The sequence below is a fragment of the Schistocerca gregaria genome, chromosome 5, assembly GCF_023897955.1.
Source record: "Schistocerca gregaria isolate iqSchGreg1 chromosome 5, iqSchGreg1.2, whole genome shotgun sequence".
In the NCBI taxonomy this organism is placed as follows: Eukaryota; Metazoa; Arthropoda; class Insecta; order Orthoptera; family Acrididae; genus Schistocerca; species Schistocerca gregaria.
The window spans coordinates 237,782,745-237,807,434 of NC_064924.1; the positions used below are offsets into that span (position 1 = coordinate 237,782,745).

General features: G+C 51.3%; 13 non-coding genes across 13 annotated transcripts; all 13 read left to right on the forward strand.

Annotated features, from left to right (window-relative positions):
• The first annotated feature begins 739 nt into the window (after positions 1-739).
• LOC126275036 (5S ribosomal RNA) lies at positions 740-858 on the forward strand. The gene has a single exon (XR_007550573.1). It is a non-coding gene; the product is annotated as a 5S ribosomal RNA (ribosomal RNA).
• A 1,460-nt stretch (positions 859-2,318) lies between these two features.
• On the forward strand, positions 2,319-2,437 carry LOC126275037 (5S ribosomal RNA). Its single transcript, XR_007550574.1, has one exon. It is a non-coding gene; the product is annotated as a 5S ribosomal RNA (ribosomal RNA).
• A 1,460-nt stretch (positions 2,438-3,897) lies between these two features.
• LOC126275038 (5S ribosomal RNA) lies at positions 3,898-4,016 on the forward strand. The gene has a single exon (XR_007550575.1). It is a non-coding gene; the product is annotated as a 5S ribosomal RNA (ribosomal RNA).
• Positions 4,017-5,476: 1,460 nt separating this feature from the next.
• Positions 5,477-5,595, forward strand: LOC126274622 (5S ribosomal RNA). Its single transcript, XR_007550186.1, has one exon. It is a non-coding gene; the product is annotated as a 5S ribosomal RNA (ribosomal RNA).
• A 1,460-nt stretch (positions 5,596-7,055) lies between these two features.
• Positions 7,056-7,174, forward strand: LOC126275039 (5S ribosomal RNA). Its single transcript, XR_007550576.1, has one exon. It is a non-coding gene; the product is annotated as a 5S ribosomal RNA (ribosomal RNA).
• Positions 7,175-8,634: 1,460 nt separating this feature from the next.
• On the forward strand, positions 8,635-8,753 carry LOC126273860 (5S ribosomal RNA). The gene has a single exon (XR_007549697.1). It is a non-coding gene; the product is annotated as a 5S ribosomal RNA (ribosomal RNA).
• A 1,891-nt stretch (positions 8,754-10,644) lies between these two features.
• Positions 10,645-10,763, forward strand: LOC126275040 (5S ribosomal RNA). The gene has a single exon (XR_007550577.1). It is a non-coding gene; the product is annotated as a 5S ribosomal RNA (ribosomal RNA).
• Positions 10,764-12,938: 2,175 nt separating this feature from the next.
• On the forward strand, positions 12,939-13,057 carry LOC126275041 (5S ribosomal RNA). The gene has a single exon (XR_007550578.1). It is a non-coding gene; the product is annotated as a 5S ribosomal RNA (ribosomal RNA).
• Positions 13,058-14,624: 1,567 nt separating this feature from the next.
• On the forward strand, positions 14,625-14,743 carry LOC126275042 (5S ribosomal RNA). The gene has a single exon (XR_007550579.1). It is a non-coding gene; the product is annotated as a 5S ribosomal RNA (ribosomal RNA).
• A 2,175-nt stretch (positions 14,744-16,918) lies between these two features.
• Positions 16,919-17,037, forward strand: LOC126275043 (5S ribosomal RNA). Its single transcript, XR_007550580.1, has one exon. It is a non-coding gene; the product is annotated as a 5S ribosomal RNA (ribosomal RNA).
• Positions 17,038-19,212: 2,175 nt separating this feature from the next.
• LOC126275044 (5S ribosomal RNA) lies at positions 19,213-19,331 on the forward strand. Its single transcript, XR_007550581.1, has one exon. It is a non-coding gene; the product is annotated as a 5S ribosomal RNA (ribosomal RNA).
• Positions 19,332-20,898: 1,567 nt separating this feature from the next.
• LOC126275045 (5S ribosomal RNA) lies at positions 20,899-21,017 on the forward strand. The gene has a single exon (XR_007550582.1). It is a non-coding gene; the product is annotated as a 5S ribosomal RNA (ribosomal RNA).
• A 2,175-nt stretch (positions 21,018-23,192) lies between these two features.
• LOC126275047 (5S ribosomal RNA) lies at positions 23,193-23,311 on the forward strand. Its single transcript, XR_007550584.1, has one exon. It is a non-coding gene; the product is annotated as a 5S ribosomal RNA (ribosomal RNA).
• Positions 23,312-24,690: the final 1,379 nt, after the last annotated feature.

The window sequence follows — 24,690 nt, forward strand, 5'->3', positions numbered from 1 at the left end:
GCACAGAGCGGCACTGGTAGCTCCGAACGCCCGCACACGGCGCCTCGGACTCGCCGGTTCGGGCCGCGCCCATCTCGCAGATGCTTCTCGTACTTGTGCTGTCATATGGACCGCGACCCGAGCGGCAGCGAGCGGCAGTCGGGACAAGTCGGGACGGAAGGGGACAGCCGAGAATGAACCGTGCAAATTACGCAAATATCTGGAAGCGCGACGAGTGTCAGGCAGGTGAGAACGCTTCCCTCTGTCTTCATTTCTTGCTATCTTGTCACTACCCCTGCCAGCCCTTTTTTCATGCTACCTTTCTCATGTGACAAAGATGCTTCCATACTGATTTTAAACTATCGTAAGATACGATATTAAGGAACTCAGTTTGAAAAGAGTGCGCCGAGGAAGACTTCCAAAGAGTCTCTGGAAATAACAAAACAGTATGAAGTGACAGAAATGTTGTGAAATACGTCAGGGCATATTGTTTTGTAGCAGTGCACAACGGCAAATTTGTAAACAAAAATTTACCTTTCGTCGCTACAAGAGATGGATACTTTGTCGAACAAACGAATGACAGGCGGTGCAACGAGCAGCTGTGTTGTGCGTCTGACCCACGTGGCGGCGCGCCGCACTGCGCGTCGCCTTCGAGGTGGAAGGACGTGCTTTGCGTCAAATGTGCCACCGAAAACGGCGATTGCGTGTGTTGGGAGGAGAGGCGAAGCCTTCTTCTGCCGTGCGGCTACTGTATAAGGACGCCAACGGCCATACCATGTTGAATACACCGGTTCTCGTCCGATCACCGAAGTTAAGCAACATCGGGCCCGGTTAGTACTTGGATGGGTGACCGCCTGGGAACACCGGGTGCTGTTGGCTCCCTCTCTTCTTTTAAATTTTATGTCACTACACCTGCCAGCCCTCTTTTCATGCAAACTCTCAGGTGCGACAAAGATGCTTCCACAAGCATTTTAAACTACTGTATTAAACGTAAGATGCGAAATTACAGTAATGAACTCAGTTTGAACAAGAATGCGCGGAGGAAGAGTGCTAGGATCTCGTTGAAAATAACGAAACACTGCGAATCGACAGATGTGCTCTTGAAACGCGTCAGAGAGTACTGTTTTGTAGGAGCACTAAATTCCAAAAACTAACTACATTAAAGAAAGACCTGTTCCCGTCTGACCACCGAAGAAAAGCAACAACGTCAGTATTCGGATCGGCGACCGCCTGGGAACTCTGGCTGTCTTCATTTCTTGCTTTCTTGTCACTACTCCTGCCAGCCCTTTTTTCATGCTACCTTTCTCAAGTGACAAAGATGCTTCCATACTGATTTTAAACTATCGTTAGATACGATATTAAGGAATTCAGTTTGAAAAGAGTGCGCCAAGGAAGACTTCCAAAGAGTCTCTGGAATAATAAAAACAGTATGAAGTGACAGAAATGTTGTGAAAAACGTCAGGGCATATTGTTTTGTAGCAGTGCACAAGGGCAAATTTGTAAACAAAAATTTACCTTTCGTCGCTACAAGAGATATATACTTTGCCGAAAAGCCTGTGTCTTGTGTGCATGTTTTCGCACCTTTCCACGGCATGGCGCAGCACAGAGCGGCACTGGTAGCTCCGAACGCCCGCACACGGCGCCTCGGACTCGCCGGTTCGGGCCGCGCCCATCTCGCAGATGCTTCTCGTACTTGTGCTGTCATATGGACCGCGACCCGAGCGGCAGCGAGCGGCAGTCGGGACAAGTCGGGACGGAAGGGGACAGCCGAGAATGAACCGTGCAAATTACGCAAATATCTGGAAGCGCGACGAGTGTCAGGCAGGTGAGAACGCTTCCCTCTGTCTTCATTTCTTGCTATCTTGTCACTACCCCTGCCAGCCCTTTTTTCATGCTACCTTTCTCATGTGACAAAGATGCTTCCATACTGATTTTAAACTATCGTAAGATACGATATTAAGGAACTCAGTTTGAAAAGAGTGCGCCGAGGAAGACTTCCAAAGAGTCTCTGGAAATAACAAAACAGTATGAAGTGACAGAAATGTTGTGAAATACGTCAGGGCATATTGTTTTGTAGCAGTGCACAACGGCAAATTTGTAAACAAAAATTTACCTTTCGTCGCTACAAGAGATGGATACTTTGTCGAACAAACGAATGACAGGCGGTGCAACGAGCAGCTGTGTTGTGCGTCTGACCCACGTGGCGGCGCGCCGCACTGCGCGTCGCCTTCGAGGTGGAAGGACGTGCTTTGCGTCAAATGTGCCACCGAAAACGGCGATTGCGTGTGTTGGGAGGAGAGGCGAAGCCTTCTTCTGCCGTGCGGCTACTGTATAAGGACGCCAACGGCCATACCATGTTGAATACACCGGTTCTCGTCCGATCACCGAAGTTAAGCAACATCGGGCCCGGTTAGTACTTGGATGGGTGACCGCCTGGGAACACCGGGTGCTGTTGGCTCCCTCTCTTCTTTTAAATTTTATGTCACTACACCTGCCAGCCCTCTTTTCATGCAAACTCTCAGGTGCGACAAAGATGCTTCCACAAGCATTTTAAACTACTGTATTAAACGTAAGATGCGAAATTACAGTAATGAACTCAGTTTGAACAAGAATGCGCGGAGGAAGAGTGCTAGGATCTCGTTGAAAATAACGAAACACTGCGAATCGACAGATGTGCTCTTGAAACGCGTCAGAGAGTACTGTTTTGTAGGAGCACTAAATTCCAAAAACTAACTACATTAAAGAAAGACCTGTTCCCGTCTGACCACCGAAGAAAAGCAACAACGTCAGTATTCGGATCGGCGACCGCCTGGGAACTCTGGCTGTCTTCATTTCTTGCTTTCTTGTCACTACTCCTGCCAGCCCTTTTTTCATGCTACCTTTCTCAAGTGACAAAGATGCTTCCATACTGATTTTAAACTATCGTTAGATACGATATTAAGGAATTCAGTTTGAAAAGAGTGCGCCAAGGAAGACTTCCAAAGAGTCTCTGGAATAATAAAAACAGTATGAAGTGACAGAAATGTTGTGAAAAACGTCAGGGCATATTGTTTTGTAGCAGTGCACAAGGGCAAATTTGTAAACAAAAATTTACCTTTCGTCGCTACAAGAGATATATACTTTGCCGAAAAGCCTGTGTCTTGTGTGCATGTTTTCGCACCTTTCCACGGCATGGCGCAGCACAGAGCGGCACTGGTAGCTCCGAACGCCCGCACACGGCGCCTCGGACTCGCCGGTTCGGGCCGCGCCCATCTCGCAGATGCTTCTCGTACTTGTGCTGTCATATGGACCGCGACCCGAGCGGCAGCGAGCGGCAGTCGGGACAAGTCGGGACGGAAGGGGACAGCCGAGAATGAACCGTGCAAATTACGCAAATATCTGGAAGCGCGACGAGTGTCAGGCAGGTGAGAACGCTTCCCTCTGTCTTCATTTCTTGCTATCTTGTCACTACCCCTGCCAGCCCTTTTTTCATGCTACCTTTCTCATGTGACAAAGATGCTTCCATACTGATTTTAAACTATCGTAAGATACGATATTAAGGAACTCAGTTTGAAAAGAGTGCGCCGAGGAAGACTTCCAAAGAGTCTCTGGAAATAACAAAACAGTATGAAGTGACAGAAATGTTGTGAAATACGTCAGGGCATATTGTTTTGTAGCAGTGCACAACGGCAAATTTGTAAACAAAAATTTACCTTTCGTCGCTACAAGAGATGGATACTTTGTCGAACAAACGAATGACAGGCGGTGCAACGAGCAGCTGTGTTGTGCGTCTGACCCACGTGGCGGCGCGCCGCACTGCGCGTCGCCTTCGAGGTGGAAGGACGTGCTTTGCGTCAAATGTGCCACCGAAAACGGCGATTGCGTGTGTTGGGAGGAGAGGCGAAGCCTTCTTCTGCCGTGCGGCTACTGTATAAGGACGCCAACGGCCATACCATGTTGAATACACCGGTTCTCGTCCGATCACCGAAGTTAAGCAACATCGGGCCCGGTTAGTACTTGGATGGGTGACCGCCTGGGAACACCGGGTGCTGTTGGCTCCCTCTCTTCTTTTAAATTTTATGTCACTACACCTGCCAGCCCTCTTTTCATGCAAACTCTCAGGTGCGACAAAGATGCTTCCACAAGCATTTTAAACTACTGTATTAAACGTAAGATGCGAAATTACAGTAATGAACTCAGTTTGAACAAGAATGCGCGGAGGAAGAGTGCTAGGATCTCGTTGAAAATAACGAAACACTGCGAATCGACAGATGTGCTCTTGAAACGCGTCAGAGAGTACTGTTTTGTAGGAGCACTAAATTCCAAAAACTAACTACATTAAAGAAAGACCTGTTCCCGTCTGACCACCGAAGAAAAGCAACAACGTCAGTATTCGGATCGGCGACCGCCTGGGAACTCTGGCTGTCTTCATTTCTTGCTTTCTTGTCACTACTCCTGCCAGCCCTTTTTTCATGCTACCTTTCTCAAGTGACAAAGATGCTTCCATACTGATTTTAAACTATCGTTAGATACGATATTAAGGAATTCAGTTTGAAAAGAGTGCGCCAAGGAAGACTTCCAAAGAGTCTCTGGAATAATAAAAACAGTATGAAGTGACAGAAATGTTGTGAAAAACGTCAGGGCATATTGTTTTGTAGCAGTGCACAAGGGCAAATTTGTAAACAAAAATTTACCTTTCGTCGCTACAAGAGATATATACTTTGCCGAAAAGCCTGTGTCTTGTGTGCATGTTTTCGCACCTTTCCACGGCACGGCGCAGCACAGAGCGGCACTGGTAGCTCCGAACGCCCGCACACGGCGCCTCGGACTCGCCGGTTCGGGCCGAGCCCATCTCGCAGATGCTTCTCGTACTTGTGCTGTCATATGGACCGCGACCCGAGCGGCAGCGAGCGGCAGTCGGGACAAGTCGGGACGGAAGGGGACAGCCGAGAATGAACCGTGCAAATTACGCAAATATCTGGAAGCGCGACGAGTGTCAGGCAGGTGAGAACGCTTCCCTCTGTCTTCATTTCTTGCTATCTTGTCACTACCCCTGCCAGCCCTTTTTTCATGCTACCTTTCTCATGTGACAAAGATGCTTCCATACTGATTTTAAACTATCGTAAGATACGATATTAAGGAACTCAGTTTGAAAAGAGTGCGCCGAGGAAGACTTCCAAAGAGTCTCTGGAAATAACAAAACAGTATGAAGTGACAGAAATGTTGTGAAATACGTCAGGGCATATTGTTTTGTAGCAGTGCACAACGGCAAATTTGTAAACAAAAATTTACCTTTCGTCGCTACAAGAGATGGATACTTTGTAGAACAAACGAATGACAGGCGGTGCAACGAGCAGCTGTGTTGTGCGTCTGACCCACGTGGCGGCGCGCCGCACTGCGCGTCGCCTTCGAGGTGGAAGGACGTGCTTTGCGTCAAATGTGCCACCGAAAACGGCGATTGCGTGTGTTGGGAGGAGAGGCGAAGCCTTCTTCTGCCGTGCGGCTACTGTATAAAGACGCCAACGGCCATACCATGTTGAATACACCGGTTCTCGTCCGATCACCGAAGTTAAGCAACATTGGGCCCGGTTAGTACTTGGATGGGTGACCGCCTGGGAACACCGGGTGCTGTTGGCTCCCTCTCTTCTTTTAAATTTTATGTCACTACACCTGCCAGCCCTCTTTTCATGCAAACTCTCAGGTGCGACAAAGATGCTTCCACAAGCATTTTAAACTACTGTATTAAACGTAAGATGCGAAATTACAGTAATGAACTCAGTTTGAACAAGAATGCGCGGAGGAAGAGTGCTAGGATCTCGTTGAAAATAACGAAACACTGCGAGTCGACAGATGTGCTCTTGAAACGCGTCAGAGGGTACTGTTTTGTAGGAGCACTAAATTCCAAAAACTAACTACATTAAAGAAAGACCTGTTCCCGTCTGACCACCGAAGAAAAGCAACAACGTCAGTATTCGGATCGGCGACCGCCTGGGAACTCTGGCTGTCTTCATTTCTTGCTTTCTTGTCACTACTCCTGCCAGCCCTTTTTTCATGCTACCTTTCTCAAGTGACAAAGATGCTTCCATACTGATTTTAAACTATCGTTAGATACGATATTAAGGAATTCAGTTTGAAAAGAATGCGCCAAGGAAGACTTCCAAAGAGTCTCTGGAATAATAAAAACAGTATGAAGTGACAGAAATGTTGTGAAAAACGTCAGGGCATATTGTTTTGTAGCAGTGCACAAGGGCAAATTTGTAAACAAAAATTTACCTTTCGTCGCTACAAGAGATATATACTTTGCCGAAAAGCCTGTGTCTTGTGTGCATGTTTTCGCACCTTTCCACGGCACGGCGCAGCACAGAGCGGCACTGGTAGCTCCGAACGCCCGCACACGGCGCCTCGGACTCGCCGGTTCGGGCCGCGCCCATCTCGCAGATGCTTCTCGTACTTGTGCTGTCATATGGACCGCGACCCGAGCGGCAGCGAGCGGCAGTCGGGACAAGTCGGGACGGAAGGGGACAGCCGAGAATGAACCGTGCAAATTACGCAAATATCTGGAAGCGCGACGAGTGTCAGGCAGGTGAGAACGCTTCCCTCTGTCTTCATTTCTTGCTATCTTGTCACTACCCCTGCCAGCCCTTTTTTCATGCTACCTTTCTCATGTGACAAAGATGCTTCCATACTGATTTTAAACTATCGTAAGATACGATATTAAGGAACTCAGTTTGAAAAGAGTGCGCCGAGGAAGACTTCCAAAGAGTCTCTGGAAATAACAAAACAGTATGAAGTGACAGAAATGTTGTGAAATACGTCAGGGCATATTGTTTTGTAGCAGTGCACAACGGCAAATTTGTAAACAAAAATTTACCTTTCGTCGCTACAAGAGATGGATACTTTGTCGAACAAACGAATGACAGGCGGTGCAACGAGCAGCTGTGTTGTGCGTCTGACCCACGTGGCGGCGCGCCGCACTGCGCGTCGCCTTCGAGGTGGAAGGACGTGCTTTGCGTCAAATGTGCCACCGAAAACGGCGATTGCGTGTGTTGGGAGGAGAGGCGAAGCCTTCTTCTGCCGTGCGGCTACTGTATAAGGACGCCAACGGCCATACCATGTTGAATACACCGGTTCTCGTCCGATCACCGAAGTTAAGCAACATCGGGCCCGGTTAGTACTTGGATGGGTGACCGCCTGGGAACACCGGGTGCTGTTGGCTCCCTCTCTTCTTTTAAATTTTATGTCACTACACCTGCCAGCCCTCTTTTCATGCAAACTCTCAGGTGCGACAAAGATGCTTCCACAAGCATTTTAAACTACTGTATTAAACGTAAGATGCGAAATTACAGTAATGAACTCAGTTTGAACAAGAATGCGCGGAGGAAGAGTGCTAGGATCTCGTTGAAAATAACGAAACACTGCGAATCGACAGATGTGCTCTTGAAACGCGTCAGAGAGTACTGTTTTGTAGGAGCACTAAATTCCAAAAACTAACTACATTAAAGAAAGACCTGTTCCCGTCTGACCACCGAAGAAAAGCAACAACGTCAGTATTCGGATCGGCGACCGCCTGGGAACTCTGGCTGTCTTCATTTCTTGCTTTCTTGTCACTACTCCTGCCAGCCCTTTTTTCATGCTACCTTTCTCAAGTGACAAAGATGCTTCCATACTGATTTTAAACTATCGTTAGATACGATATTAAGGAATTCAGTTTGAAAAGAGTGCGCCAAGGAAGACTTCCAAAGAGTCTCTGGAATAATAAAAACAGTATGAAGTGACAGAAATGTTGTGAAAAACGTCAGGGCATATTGTTTTGTAGCAGTGCACAAGGGCAAATTTGTAAACAAAAATTTACCTTTCGTCGCTACAAGAGATATATACTTTGCCGAAAAGCCTGTGTCTTGTGTGCATGTTTTCGCACCTTTCCACGGCACGGCGCAGCACAGAGCGGCACTGGTAGCTCCGAACGCCCGCACACGGCGCCTCGGACTCGCCGGTTCGGGCCGCGCCCATCTCGCAGATGCTTCTCGTACTTGTGCTGTCATATGGACCGCGACCCGAGCGGCAGCGAGCGGCAGTCGGGACAAGTCGGGACGGAAGGGGACAGCCGAGAATGAACCGTGCAAATTACGCAAATATCTGGAAGCGCGACGAGTGTCAGGCAGGTGAGAACGCTTCCCTCTGTCTTCATTTCTTGCTATCTTGTCACTACCCCTGCCAGCCCTTTTTTCATGCTACCTTTCTCATGTGACAAAGATGCTTCCATACTGATTTTAAACTATCGTAAGATACGATATTAAGGAACTCAGTTTGAAAAGAGTGCGCAGAGGAAGACTTCCAAAGAGTCTCTGGAAATAACAAAACAGTATGAAGTGACAGAAATGTTGTGAAATACGTCAGGGCATATTGTTTTGTAGCAGTGCACAACGGCAAATTTGTAAACAAAAATTTACCTTTCGTCGCTACAAGAGATGGATACTTTGTCGAACAAACGAATGACAGGCGGTGCAACGAGCAGCTGTGTTGTGCGTCTGACCCACGTGGCGGCGCGCCGCACTGCGCGTCGCCTTCGAGGTGGAAGGACGTGCTTTGCGTCAAATGTGCCACCGAAAACGGCGATTGCGTGTGTTGGGAGGATAGGCGAAGCCTTCTTCTGCCGTGCGGCTACTGTATAAGGACGCCAACGGCCATACCATGTTGAATACACCGGTTCTCGTCCGATCACCGAAGTTAAGCAACATCGGGCCCGGTTAGTACTTGGATGGGTGACCGCCTGGGAACATCGGGTGCTGTTGGCTCCCTCTCTTCTTTTAAATTTTATGTCACTACACCTGCCAGCCCTCTTTTCATGCAAACTCTCAGGTGCGACAAAGATGCTTCCACAAGCATTTTAAACTACTGTATTAAACGTAAGATGCGAAATTACAGTAATGAACTCAGTTTGAACAAGAATGCGCGGAGGAAGAGTGCTAGGATCTCGTTGAAAATAACGAAACACTGCGAATCGACAGATGTGCTCTTGAAACGCGTCAGAGAGTACTGTTTTGTAGGAGCACTAAATTCCAAAAACTAACTACATTAAAGAAAGACCTGTTCCCGTCTGACCACCAAAGAAAAGCAACAACGTCAGTATTCGGATCGGCGACCGCCTGGGAACTCTGGCTGTCTTCATTTCTTGCTTTCTTGTCACTACTCCTGCCAGCCCTTTTTTCATGCTACCTTTCTCAAGTGACAAAGATGCTTCCATACTGATTTTAAACTATCGTTAGATACGATATTAAGGAATTCAGTTTGAAAAGAGTGCGCCAAGGAAGACTTCCAACGAGTCTCTGGAATAATAAAAACAGTATGAAGTGACAGAAATGTTGTGAAAAACATCAGGGCATATTGTTTTGTAGCAGTGCACAAGGGCAAATTTGTAAACAAAAATTTACCTTTCGTCGCTACAAGAGATATATACTTTGCCGAAAAGCCTGTGTCTTGTGTGCATGTTTTCGCACCTTTCCACGGCATGGCGCAGCACAGAGCGGTACAGGTAGCTCCGAACGCCCGCACACGGCGCCTCGGACTCGCCGGTTCGGGCCGCGCCCATCTCGCAGATGCTTCTCGTACTTGTGCTGTCATATGGACCGCGACCCGAGCGGCAGCGAGCGGCAGTCGAGCTAAGTCGGGACAAGTCGGGACGGAAGGGGACAGCCGAGAATGCACCGTGCGAATTACGCAAATATCTGGAAGCGCGACGCGTTTCAGGCAGGTGAGACCGCTTCCCTCTGTCTTCATTTCTTGCTTTCTTGTCACTACCCCTGCCAGCCCTTTTTTCATGCTACCTTTCTCATGTGACAAAGATGCTTCCATACTGATTTTAAACTATCGTAAGATACGATGTTAAGGAACTCAATTTGAAAAGAGTGCGCCAAGGAAGACTTCCAAAGAGTCTCTGGAAATAACAAAACAGTGTGAAGTGACAGAAATGTTGTGAAATACGTCAGGGCATATTGTTTTGTAGCAGTGCACAACGGCAAATTTGTAAACAAAAATTAACCTTTCGTCGCTACAAGAGATGGATACTTTGCCGAACAGCCTGTGTCTTGTGTGCATGTTTTCGCACCTTTCCACGGCACGGCGCAGCACAGAGTGGCTCTGGTAGCTCCGAACGGCCGCACACGGCGCCTCGGACACGCCGGTTCGGCCCGCGCCCATCTCGCAGATGCTTCTCGTACTTGTGCTGTCATATGGACCGCGACCCGAGCGGCAGCGAGCGGCAGTCGAGCAAAGTCGGGACAAGTCGGGACGGAAGGGGACAGCCGAGAATGCACCGTGCGAATTACGCAAATATCTGGAAGCGCGACGCGTGTCAGGCAGGTGAGAACGCTTCCCTCGGTCCAGCAGGACACTGCCACACCCCGCGCAGTCCCCCCGCCGCCCGGCCGCGCCCAAGCCCTGCGCCGGATAACAATAATAAGGTGCGTCTCCCGCGAGTGTCGGAGGCCGCACGAACCAAACGAATGACAGGCGGTGCAACGAGCAGCTGTGTTGTGCGTTTGGCCCACGTGGCGGCGCGCCTCACTGCGCGTCGCCTTCGAGGTGGAAGGACGTGCTTTGCGTCAAATGCGCCACCGAAAACGGCGATTGCGTGTGTTGGGAGGAGAGGCGAAGCCTTCTTCTGCCGTGCGGCTACAGTATAAGGACGCCAACGGCCATACCATGTTGAATACACCGGTTCTCGTCCGATCACCGAAGTTAAGCAACATCGGGCCCGGTTAGTACTTGGATGGGTGACCGCCTGGGAACACCGGGTGCTGTTGGCTCCCTCTCTTCTTTTAAATTTTATGTCACTACACCTGCCAGCCCTCTTTTCATGCAAACTCTCAGGTGCGACAAAGATGCTTCCACAAGCATTTTAAACTACTGTATTAAACGTAAGATGCGAAATTACAGTAATGAACTCAATTTGAACAAGAATGCGCGGAGGAAGAGTGCTAGGAACTCGTTGAAAATAACGAAACACTGCGAATCGACAGATGTGCTCTTAAAATGTGTCAGAGCCTACTGTTTTGTAGGAGCGCTAAATTCCAATTTTGTAGCAGTGCACAACGGCAAATTTGTAAACAAAAATTAACCTTTCGTCGCTACAAGAGATGGATACTTTGCCGAACAGCCTGTGTCTTGTGTGCATGTTTTCGCACCTTTCCACGGCACGGCGCAGCACAGAGCGGCTCTGGTAGCTCCGAACGGCCGCACACGGCGCCTCGGACACGCCGGTTCGGCCCGCGCCCATCTCGCAGATGCTTCTCGTACTTGTGCTGTCATATGGACCGCGACCCGAGCGGCAGCGAGCGGCAGTCGAGCAAAGTCGGGACAAGTCGGGACGGAAGGGGACAGCCGAGAATGCACCGTGCGAATTACGCAAATATCTGGAAGCGCGACGCGTTTCAGGCAGGTGAGACCGCTTCCCTCTGTCTTCATTTCTTGCTTTCTTGTCACTACCCCTGCCAGCCCTTTTTTCATGCTACCTTTCTCATGTGACAAAGATGCTTCCATACTGATTTTAAACTATCGTAAGATACGATGTTAAGGAACTCAATTTGAAAAGAGTGCGCCAAGGAAGACTTCCAAAGAGTCTCTGGAAATAACAAAACAGTGTGAAGTGACAGAAATGTTGTGAAATACGTCAGGGCATATTGTTTTGTAGCAGTGCACAACGGCAAATTTGTAAACAAAAATTAACCTTTCGTCGCTACAAGAGATGGATACTTTGCCGAACAGCCTGTGTCTTGTGTGCATGTTTTCGCACCTTTCCACGGCACGGCGCAGCACAGAGTGGCTCTGGTAGCTCCGAACGGCCGCACACGGCGCCTCGGACACGCCGGTTCGGCCCGCGCCCATCTCGCAGATGCTTCTCGTACTTGTGCTGTCATATGGACCGCGACCCGAGCGGCAGCGAGCGGCAGTCGAGCTAAGTCGGGACAAGTCGGGACGGAAGGGGACAGCCGAGAATGCACCGTGCGAATTACGCAAATATCTGGAAGCGCGACGCGTTTCAGGCAGGTGAGACCGCTTCCCTCTGTCTTCATTTCTTGCTTTCTTGTCACTACCCCTGCCAGCCCTTTTTTCATGCTACCTTTCTCATGTGACAAAGATGCTTCCATACTGATTTTAAACTATCGTAAGATACGATGTTAAGGAACTCAATTTGAAAAGAGTGCGCCAAGGAAGACTTCCAAAGAGTCTCTGGAAATAACAAAACAGTGTGAAGTGACAGAAATGTTGTGAAATACGTCAGGGCATATTGTTTTGTAGCAGTGCACAACGGCAAATTTGTAAACAAAAATTAACCTTTCGTCGCTACAAGAGATGGATACTTTGCCGAACAGCCTGTGTCTTGTGTGCATGTTTTCGCACCTTTCCACGGCACGGCGCAGCACAGAGTGGCTCTGGTAGCTCCGAACGGCCGCACACGGCGCCTCGGACACGCCGGTTCGGCCCGCGCCCATCTCGCAGATGCTTCTCGTACTTGTGCTGTCATATGGACCGCGACCCGAGCGGCAGCGAGCGGCAGTCGAGCAAAGTCGGGACAAGTCGGGACGGAAGGGGACAGCCGAGAATGCACCGTGCGAATTACGCAAATATCTGGAAGCGCGACGCGTGTCAGGCAGGTGAGAACGCTTCCCTCGGTCCAGCAGGACACTGCCACACCCCGCGCAGTCCCCCCGCCGCCCGGCCGCGCCCAAGCCCTGCGCCGGATAACAATAATAAGGTGCGTCTCCCGCGAGTGTCGGAGGCCGCACGAACCAAACGAATGACAGGCGGTGCAACGAGCAGCTGTGTTGTGCGTTTGGCCCACGTGGCGGCGCGCCTCACTGCGCGTCGCCTTCGAGGTGGAAGGACGTGCTTTGCGTCAAATGCGCCACCGAAAACGGCGATTGCGTGTGTTGGGAGGAGAGGCGAAGCCTTCTTCTGCCGTGCGGCTACAGTATAAGGACGCCAACGGCCATACCATGTTGAATACACCGGTTCTCGTCCGATCACCGAAGTTAAGCAACATCGGGCCCGGTTAGTACTTGGATGGGTGACCGCCTGGGAACACCGGGTGCTGTTGGCTCCCTCTCTTCTTTTAAATTTTATGTCACTACACCTGCCAGCCCTCTTTTCATGCAAACTCTCAGGTGCGACAAAGATGCTTCCACAAGCATTTTAAACTACTGTATTAAACGTAAGATGCGAAATTACAGTAATGAACTCAATTTGAACAAGAATGCGCGGAGGAAGAGTGCTAGGAACTCGTTGAAAATAACGAAACACTGCGAATCGACAGATGTGCTCTTAAAATGTGTCAGAGCCTACTGTTTTGTAGGAGCGCTAAATTCCAATTTTGTAGCAGTGCACAACGGCAAATTTGTAAACAAAAATTAACCTTTCGTCGCTACAAGAGATGGATACTTTGCCGAACAGCCTGTGTCTTGTGTGCATGTTTTCGCACCTTTCCACGGCACGGCGCAGCACAGAGCGGCTCTGGTAGCTCCGAACGGCCGCACACGGCGCCTCGGACACGCCGGTTCGGCCCGCGCCCATCTCGCAGATGCTTCTCGTACTTGTGCTGTCATATGGACCGCGACCCGAGCGGCAGCGAGCGGCAGTCGAGCAAAGTCGGGACAAGTCGGGACGGAAGGGGACAGCCGAGAATGCACCGTGCGAATTACGCAAATATCTGGAAGCGCGACGCGTGTCAGGCAGGTGAGAACGCTTCCCTCTGTCTTCATTTCTTGCTTTCTTGTCACTACCCCTGCCAGCCCTTTTTTCATGCTACCTTTCTCATGTGACAAAGATGCTTCCATACCGATTTTAAACTATCGTAAGATACGATGTTACGGAACTCAATTTGAAAAGAGTGCGCCAAGGAAGACTTCCAAAGAGTCTCTGGAAATAACAAAACAGTGTGAAGTGACAGAAATGTTGTGAAATACGTCAGGGCATATTTTTTTGTAGCAGTGCACAACGGCAAATTTGTAAACAAAAATTAACCTTTCGTCGCTACAAGAGATGGATACTTTGCCGAACAGCCTGTGTCTTGTGTGCATGTTTTCGCACCTTTCCACGGCACGGCGCAGCACAGAGTGGCTCTGGTAGCTCCGAACGGCCGCACACGGCGCCTCGGACACGCCGGTTCGGCCCGCGCCCATCTCGCAGATGCTTCTCGTACTTGTGCTGTCATATGGACCGCGACCCGAGCGGCAGCGAGCGGCAGTCGAGCAAAGTCGGGACAAGTCGGGACGGAAGGGGACAGCCGAGAATGCACCGTGCGAATTACGCAAATATCTGGAAGCGCGACGCGTGTCAGGCAGGTGAGAACGCTTCCCTCGGTCCAGCAGGACACTGCCACACCCCGCGCAGTCCCCCCGCCGCCCGGCCGCGCCCAAGCCCTGCGCCGGATAACAATAATAAGGTGCGTCTCCCGCGAGTGTCGGAGGCCGCACGAACCAAACGAATGACAGGCGGTGCAACGAGCAGCTGTGTTGTGCGTTTGGCCCACGTGGCGGCGCGCCTCACTGCGCGTCGCCTTCGAGGTGGAAGGACGTGCTTTGCGTCAAATGCGCCACCGAAAACGGCGATTGCGTGTGTTGGGAGGAGAGGCGAAGCCTTCTTCTGCCGTGCGGCTACAGTATAAGGACGCCAACGGCCATACCATGTTGAATACACCGGTTCTCGTCCGATCACCGAAGTTAAGCAACATCGGGCCCGGTTAGTACTTGGATGGGTGACCGCCTGGGAACACCGGGTGCTGTTGGCTCCCTCTCTTCTTTTAAATTTTATGTCACTACACCTGCCAGCCCTCTTTTCATGCAAACTCTCAGGTGCGACAAAGATGCTTCCACAAGCATTTTAAACTACTGTATTAAACGTAAGATGCGAAATTACAGTAATGAACTCAATTTGAACAAGAATGCGCGGAGGAAGAGTGCTAGGAACTCGTTGAAAATAACGAAACACTGCGAATCGACAGATGTGCTCTTAAAATGTGTCAGAGCCTACTGTTTTGTAGGAGCGCTAAATTCCAATTTTGTAGCAGTGCACAACGGCAAATTTGTAAACAAAAATTAACCTTTCGTCGCTACAAGAGATGGATACTTTGCCGAACAGCCTGTGTCTTGTGTGCATGTTTTCGCACCTTTCCACGGCACGGCGCAGCACAGAGCGGCTCTGGTAGCTCCGAACGGCCGCACACGGCGCCTCGGACACGCCGGTTCGGCCCGCGCCCATCTCGCAGATGCTTCTCGTACTTGTGCTGTCATATGGACCGCGACCCGAGCGGCAGCGAGCGGCAGTCGAGCAAAGTCGGGACAAGTCGGGACGGAAGGGGACAGCCGAGAATGCACCGTGCGAATTACGCAAATATCTGGAAGCGCGACGCGTTTCAGGCAGGTGAGACCGCTTCCCTCTGTCTTCATTTCTTGCTTTCTTGTCACTACCCCTGCCAGCCCTTTTTTCATGCTACCTTTCTCATGTGACAAAGATGCTTCCATACTGATTTTAAACTATCGTAAGATACGATGTTAAGGAACTCAATTTGAAAAGAGTGCGCCAAGGAAGACTTCCAAAGAGTCTCTGGAAATAACAAAACAGTGTGAAGTGACAGAAATGTTGTGAAATACGTCAGGGCATATTGTTTTGTAGCAGTGCACAACGGCAAATTTGTAAACAAAAATTAACCTTTCGTCGCTACAAGAGATGGATACTTTGCCGAACAGCCTGTGTCTTGTGTGCATGTTTTCGCACCTTTCCACGGCACGGCGCAGCACAGAGTGGCTCTGGTAGCTCCGAACGGCCGCACACGGCGCCTCGGACACGCCGGTTCGGCCCGCGCCCATCTCGCAGATGCTTCTCGTACTTGTGCTGTCATATGGACCGCGACCCGAGCGGCAGCGAGCGGCAGTCGAGCTAAGTCGGGACAAGTCGGGACGGAAGGGGACAGCCGAGAATGCACCGTGCGAATTACGCAAATATCTGGAAGCGCGACGCGTTTCAGGCAGGTGAGACCGCTTCCCTCTGTCTTCATTTCTTGCTTTCTTGTCACTACCCCTGCCAGCCCTTTTTTCATGCTACCTTTCTCATGTGACAAAGATGCTTCCATACTGATTTTAAACTATCGTAAGATACGATGTTAAGGAACTCAATTTGAAAAGAGTGCGCCAAGGAAGACTTCCAAAGAGTCTCTGGAAATAACAAAACAGTGTGAAGTGACAGAAATGTTGTGAAATACGTCAGGGCATATTGTTTTGTAGCAGTGCACAACGGCAAATTTGTAAACAAAAATTAACCTTTCGTCGCTACAAGAGATGGATACTTTGCCGAACAGCCTGTGTCTTGTGTGCATGTTTTCGCACCTTTCCACGGCACGGCGCAGCACAGAGTGGCTCTGGTAGCTCCGAACGGCCGCACACGGCGCCTCGGACACGCCGGTTCGGCCCGCGCCCATCTCGCAGATGCTTCTCGTACTTGTGCTGTCATATGGACCGCGACCCGAGCGGCAGCGAGCGGCAGTCGAGCAAAGTCGGGACAAGTCGGGACGGAAGGGGACAGCCGAGAATGCACCGTGCGAATTACGCAAATATCTGGAAGCGCGACGCGTGTCAGGCAGGTGAGAACGCTTCCCTCGGTCCAGCAGGACACTGCCACACCCCGCGCAGTCCCCCCGCCGCCCGGCCGCGCCCAAGCCCTGCGCCGGATAACAATAATAAGGTGCGTCTCCCGCGAGTGTCGGAGGCCGCACGAACCAAACGAATGACAGGCGGTGCAACGAGCAGCTGTGTTGTGCGTTTGGCCCACGTGGCGGCGCGCCTCACTGCGCGTCGCCTTCGAGGTGGAAGGACGTGCTTTGCGTCAAATGCGCCACCGAAAACGGCGATTGCGTGTGTTGGGAGGAGAGGCGAAGCCTTCTTCTGCCGTGCGGCTACAGTATAAGGACGCCAACGGCCATACCATGTTGAATACACCGGTTCTCGTCCGATCACCGAAGTTAAGCAACATCGGGCCCGGTTAGTACTTGGATGGGTGACCGCCTGGGAACACCGGGTGCTGTTGGCTCCCTCTCTTCTTTTAAATTTTATGTCACTACACCTGCCAGCCCTCTTTTCATGCAAACTCTCAGGTGCGACAAAGATGCTTCCACAAGCATTTTAAACTACTGTATTAAACGTAAGATGCGAAATTACAGTAATGAACTCAATTTGAACAAGAATGCGCGGAGGAAGAGTGCTAGGAACTCGTTGAAAATAACGAAACACTGCGAATCGACAGATGTGCTCTTAAAATGTGTCAGAGCCTACTGTTTTGTAGGAGCGCTAAATTCCAATTTTGTAGCAGTGCACAACGGCAAATTTGTAAACAAAAATTAACCTTTCGTCGCTACAAGAGATGGATACTTTGCCGAACAGCCTGTGTCTTGTGTGCATGTTTTCGCACCTTTCCACGGCACGGCGCAGCACAGAGCGGCTCTGGTAGCTCCGAACGGCCGCACACGGCGCCTCGGACACGCCGGTTCGGCCCGCGCCCATCTCGCAGATGCTTCTCGTACTTGTGCTGTCATATGGACCGCGACCCGAGCGGCAGCGAGCGGCAGTCGAGCAAAGTCGGGACAAGTCGGGACGGAAGGGGACAGCCGAGAATGCACCGTGCGAATTACGCAAATATCTGGAAGCGCGACGCGTTTCAGGCAGGTGAGACCGCTTCCCTCTGTCTTCATTTCTTGCTTTCTTGTCACTACCCCTGCCAGCCCTTTTTTCATGCTACCTTTCTCATGTGACAAAGATGCTTCCATACTGATTTTAAACTATCGTAAGATACGATGTTAAGGAACTCAATTTGAAAAGAGTGCGCCAAGGAAGACTTCCAAAGAGTCTCTGGAAATAACAAAACAGTGTGAAGTGACAGAAATGTTGTGAAATACGTCAGGGCATATTGTTTTGTAGCAGTGCACAACGGCAAATTTGTAAACAAAAATTAACCTTTCGTCGCTACAAGAGATGGATACTTTGCCGAACAGCCTGTGTCTTGTGTGCATGTTTTCGCACCTTTCCACGGCACGGCGCAGCACAGAGTGGCTCTGGTAGCTCCGAACGGCCGCACACGGCGCCTCGGACACGCCGGTTCGGCCCGCGCCCATCTCGCAGATGCTTCTCGTACTTGTGCTGTCATATGGACCGCGACCCGAGCGGCAGCGAGCGGCAGTCGAGCTAAGTCGGGACAAGTCGGGACGGAAGGGGACAGCCGAGAATGCACCGTGCGAATTACGCAAATATCTGGAAGCGCGACGCGTTTCAGGCAGGTGAGACCGCTTCCCTCTGTCTTCATTTCTTGCTTTCTTGTCACTACCCCTGCCAGCCCTTTTTTCATGCTACCTTTCTCATGTGACAAAGATGCTTCCATACTGATTTTAAACTATCGTAAGATACGATGTTAAGGAACTCAATTTGAAAAGAGTGCGCCAAGGAAGACTTCCAAAGAGTCTCTGGAAATAACAAAACAGTGTGAAGTGACAGAAATGTTGTGAAATACGTCAGGGCATATTGTTTTGTAGCAGTGCACAACGGCAAATTTGTAAACAAAAATTAACCTTTCGTCGCTACAAGAGATGGATACTTTGCCGAACAGCCTGTGTCTTGTGTGCATGTTTTCGCACCTTTCCACGGCACGGCGCAGCACAGAGTGGCTCTGGTAGCTCCGAACGGCCGCACACGGCGCCTCGGACACGCCGGTTCGGCCCGCGCCCATCTCGCAGATGCTTCTCGTACTTGTGCTGTCATATGGACCGCGACCCGAGCGGCAGCGAGCGGCAGTCGAGCAAAGTCGGGACAAGTCGGGACGGAAGGGGACAGCCGAGAATGCACCGTGCGAATTACGCAAATATCTGGAAGCGCGACGCGTGTCAGGCAGGTGAGAACGCTTCCCTCGGTCCAGCAGGACACTGCCACACCCCGCGCAGTCCCCCCGCCGCCCGGCCGCGCCCAAGCCCTGCGCCGGATAACAATAATAAGGTGCGTCTCCCGCGAGTGTCGGAGGCCGCACGAACCAAACGAATGACAGGCGGTGCAACGAGCAGCTGTGTTGTGCGTTTGGCCCACGTGGCGGCGCGCCTCACTGCGCGTCGCCTTCGAGGTGGAAGGACGTGCTTTGCGTCAAATGCGCCACCGAAAACGGCGATTGCGTGTGTTGGGAGGAGAGGCGAAGCCTTCTTCTGCCGTGCGGCTACAGTATAAGGACGCCAACGGCCATACCATGTTGAATACACCGGTTCTCGTCCGATCACCGAAGTTAAGCAACATCGGGCCCGGTTAGTACTTGGATGGGTGACCGCCTGGGAACACCGGGTGCTGTTGGCTCCCTCTCTTCTTTTAAATTTTATGTCACTACACCTGCCAGCCCTCTTTTCATGCAAACTCTCAGGTGCGACAAAGATGCTTCCACAAGCATTTTAAACTACTGTATTAAACGTAAGATGCGAAATTACAGTAATGAACTCAATTTGAACAAGAATGCGCGGAGGAAGAGTGCTAGGAACTCGTTGAAAATAACGAAACACTGCGAATCGACAGATGTGCTCTTAAAATGTGTCAGAGCCTACTGTTTTGTAGGAGCGCTAAATTCCAATTTTGTAGCAGTGCACAACGGCAAATTTGTAAACAAAAATTAACCTTTCGTCGCTACAAGAGATGGATACTTTGCCGAACAGCCTGTGTCTTGTGTGCATGTTTTCGCACCTTTCCACGGCACGGCGCAGCACAGAGCGGCTCTGGTAGCTCCGAACGGCCGCACACGGCGCCTCGGACACGCCGGTTCGGCCCGCGCCCATCTCGCAGATGCTTCTCGTACTTGTGCTGTCATATGGACCGCGACCCGAGCGGCAGCGAGCGGCAGTCGAGCAAAGTCGGGACAAGTCGGGACGGAAGGGGACAGCCGAGAATGCACCGTGCGAATTACGCAAATATCTGGAAGCGCGACGCGTTTCAGGCAGGTGAGACCGCTTCCCTCTGTCTTCATTTCTTGCTTTCTTGTCACTACCCCTGCCAGCCCTTTTTTCATGCTACCTTTCTCATGTGACAAAGATGCTTCCATACTGATTTTAAACTATCGTAAGATACGATGTTAAGGAACTCAATTTGAAAAGAGTGCGCCAAGGAAGACTTCCAAAGAGTCTCTGGAAATAACAAAACAGTGTGAAGTGACAGAAATGTTGTGAAATACGTCAGGGCATATTGTTTTGTAGCAGTGCACAACGGCAAATTTGTAAACAAAAATTAACCTTTCGTCGCTACAAGAGATGGATACTTTGCCGAACAGCCTGTGTCTTGTGTGCATGTTTTCGCACCTTTCCACGGCACGGCGCAGCACAGAGTGGCTCTGGTAGCTCCGAACGGCCGCACACGGCGCCTCGGACACGCCGGTTCGGCCCGCGCCCATCTCGCAGATGCTTCTCGTACTTGTGCTGTCATATGGACCGCGACCCGAGCGGCAGCGAGCGGCAGTCGAGCAAAGTCGGGACAAGTCGGGACGGAAGGGGACAGCCGAGAATGCACCGTGCGAATTACGCAAATATCTGGAAGCGCGACGCGTGTCAGGCAGGTGAGAACGCTTCCCTCGGTCCAGCAGGACACTGCCACACCCCGCGCAGTCCCCCCGCCGCCCGGCCGCGCCCAAGCCCTGCGCCGGATAACAATAATAAGGTGCGTCTCCCGCGAGTGTCGGAGGCCGCACGAACCAAACGAATGACAGGCGGTGCAACGAGCAGCTGTGTTGTGCGTTTGGCCCACGTGGCGGCGCGCCTCACTGCGCGTCGCCTTCGAGGTGGAAGGACGTGCTTTGCGTCAAATGCGCCACCGAAAACGGCGATTGCGTGTGTTGGGAGGAGAGGCGAAGCCTTCTTCTGCCGTGCGGCTACAGTATAAGGACGCCAACGGCCATACCATGTTGAATACACCGGTTCTCGTCCGATCACCGAAGTTAAGCAACATCGGGCCCGGTTAGTACTTGGATGGGTGACCGCCTGGGAACACCGGGTGCTGTTGGCTCCCTCTCTTCTTTTAAATTTTATGTCACTACACCTGCCAGCCCTCTTTTCATGCAAACTCTCAGGTGCGACAAAGATGCTTCCACAAGCATTTTAAACTACTGTATTAAACGTAAGATGCGAAATTACAGTAATGAACTCAATTTGAACAAGAATGCGCGGAGGAAGAGTGCTAGGAACTCGTTGAAAATAACGAAACACTGCGAATCGACAGATGTGCTCTTAAAATGTGTCAGAGCCTACTGTTTTGTAGGAGCGCTAAATTCCAATTTTGTAGCAGTGCACAACGGCAAATTTGTAAACAAAAATTAACCTTTCGTCGCTACAAGAGATGGATACTTTGCCGAACAGCCTGTGTCTTGTGTGCATGTTTTCGCACCTTTCCACGGCACGGCGCAGCACAGAGCGGCTCTGGTAGCTCCGAACGGCCGCACACGGCGCCTCGGACACGCCGGTTCGGCCCGCGCCCATCTCGCAGATGCTTCTCGTACTTGTGCTGTCATATGGACCGCGACCCGAGCGGCAGCGAGCGGCAGTCGAGCAAAGTCGGGACAAGTCGGGACGGAAGGGGACAGCCGAGAATGCACCGTGCGAATTACGCAAATATCTGGAAGCGCGACGCGTTTCAGGCAGGTGAGACCGCTTCCCTCTGTCTTCATTTCTTGCTTTCTTGTCACTACCCCTGCCAGCCCTTTTTTCATGCTACCTTTCTCATGTGACAAAGATGCTTCCATACTGATTTTAAACTATCGTAAGATACGATGTTAAGGAACTCAATTTGAAAAGAGTGCGCCAAGGAAGACTTCCAAAGAGTCTCTGGAAATAACAAAACAGTGTGAAGTGACAGAAATGTTGTGAAATACGTCAGGGCATATTGTTTTGTAGCAGTGCACAACGGCAAATTTGTAAACAAAAATTAACCTTTCGTCGCTACAAGAGATGGATACTTTGCCGAACAGCCTGTGTCTTGTGTGCATGTTTTCGCACCTTTCCACGGCACGGCGCAGCACAGAGTGGCTCTGGTAGCTCCGAACGGCCGCACACGGCGCCTCGGACACGCCGGTTCGGCCCGCGCCCATCTCGCAGATGCTTCTCGTACTTGTGCTGTCATATGGACCGCGACCCGAGCGGCAGCGAGCGGCAGTCGAGCTAAGTCGGGACAAGTCGGGACGGAAGGGGACAGCCGAGAATGCACCGTGCGAATTACGCAAATATCTGGAAGCGCGACGCGTTTCAGGCAGGTGAGACCGCTTCCCTCTGTCTTCATTTCTTGCTTTCTTGTCACTACCCCTGCCAGCCCTTTTTTCATGCTACCTTTCTCATGTGACAAAGATGCTTCCATACTGATTTTAAACTATCGTAAGATACGATGTTAAGGAACTCAATTTGAAAAGAGTGCGCCAAGGAAGACTTCCAAAGAGTCTCTGGAAATAACAAAACAGTGTGAAGTGACAGAAATGTTGTGAAATACGTCAGGGCATATTGTTTTGTAGCAGTGCACAACGGCAAATTTGTAAACAAAAATTAACCTTTCGTCGCTACAAGAGATGGATACTTTGCCGAACAGCCTGTGTCTTGTGTGCATGTTTTCGCACCTTTCCACGGCACGGCGCAGCACAGAGTGGCTCTGGTAGCTCCGAACGGCCGCACACGGCGCCTCGGACACGCCGGTTCGGCCCGCGCCCATCTCGCAGATGCTTCTCGTACTTGTGCTGTCATATGGACCGCGACCCGAGCGGCAGCGAGCGGCAGTCGAGCAAAGTCGGGACAAGTCGGGACGGAAGGGGACAGCCGAGAATGCACCGTGCGAATTACGCAAATATCTGGAAGCGCGACGCGTGTCAGGCAGGTGAGAACGCTTCCCTCGGTCCAGCAGGACACTGCCACACCCCGCGCAGTCCCCCCGCCGCCCGGCCGCGCCCAAGCCCTGCGCCGGATAACAATAATAAGGTGCGTCTCCCGCGAGTGTCGGAGGCCGCACGAACCAAACGAATGACAGGCGGTGCAACGAGCAGCTGTGTTGTGCGTTTGGCCCACGTGGCGGCGCGCCTCACTGCGCGTCGCCTTCGAGGTGGAAGGACGTGCTTTGCGTCAAATGCGCCACCGAAAACGGCGATTGCGTGTGTTGGGAGGAGAGGCGAAGCCTTCTTCTGCCGTGCGGCTACAGTATAAGGACGCCAACGGCCATACCATGTTGAATACACCGGTTCTCGTCCGATCACCGAAGTTAAGCAACATCGGGCCCGGTTAGTACTTGGATGGGTGACCGCCTGGGAACACCGGGTGCTGTTGGCTCCCTCTCTTCTTTTAAATTTTATGTCACTACACCTGCCAGCCCTCTTTTCATGCAAACTCTCAGGTGCGACAAAGATGCTTCCACAAGCATTTTAAACTACTGTATTAAACGTAAGATGCGAAATTACAGTAATGAACTCAATTTGAACAAGAATGCGCGGAGGAAGAGTGCTAGGAACTCGTTGAAAATAACGAAACACTGCGAATCGACAGATGTGCTCTTAAAATGTGTCAGAGCCTACTGTTTTGTAGGAGCGCTAAATTCCAATTTTGTAGCAGTGCACAACGGCAAATTTGTAAACAAAAATTAACCTTTCGTCGCTACAAGAGATGGATACTTTGCCGAACAGCCTGTGTCTTGTGTGCATGTTTTCGCACCTTTCCACGGCACGGCGCAGCACAGAGCGGCTCTGGTAGCTCCGAACGGCCGCACACGGCGCCTCGGACACGCCGGTTCGGCCCGCGCCCATCTCGCAGATGCTTCTCGTACTTGTGCTGTCATATGGACCGCGACCCGAGCGGCAGCGAGCGGCAGTCGAGCAAAGTCGGGACAAGTCGGGACGGAAGGGGACAGCCGAGAATGCACCGTGCGAATTACGCAAATATCTGGAAGCGCGACGCGTTTCAGGCAGGTGAGACCGCTTCCCTCTGTCTTCATTTCTTGCTTTCTTGTCACTACCCCTGCCAGCCCTTTTTTCATGCTACCTTTCTCATGTGACAAAGATGCTTCCATACTGATTTTAAACTATCGTAAGATACGATGTTAAGGAACTCAATTTGAAAAGAGTGCGCCAAGGAAGACTTCCAAAGAGTCTCTGGAAATAACAAAACAGTGTGAAGTGACAGAAATGTTGTGAAATACGTCAGGGCATATTGTTTTGTAGCAGTGCACAACGGCAAATTTGTAAACAAAAATTAACCTTTCGTCGCTACAAGAGATGGATACTTTGCCGAACAGCCTGTGTCTTGTGTGCATGTTTTCGCACCTTTCCACGGCACGGCGCAGCACAGAGTGGCTCTGGTAGCTCCGAACGGCCGCACACGGCGCCTCGGACACGCCGGTTCGGCCCGCGCCCATCTCGCAGATGCTTCTCGTACTTGTGCTGTCATATGGACCGCGACCCGAGCGGCAGCGAGCGGCAGTCGAGCAAAGTCGGGACAAGTCGGGACGGAAGGGGACAGCCGAGAATGCACCGTGCGAATTACGCAAATATCTGGAAGCGCGACGCGTGTCAGGCAGGTGAGAACGCTTCCCTCGGTCCAGCAGGACACTGCCACACCCCGCGCAGTCCCCCCGCCGCCCGGCCGCGCCCAAGCCCTGCGCCGGATAACAATAATAAGGTGCGTCTCCCGCGAGTGTCGGAGGCCGCACGAACCAA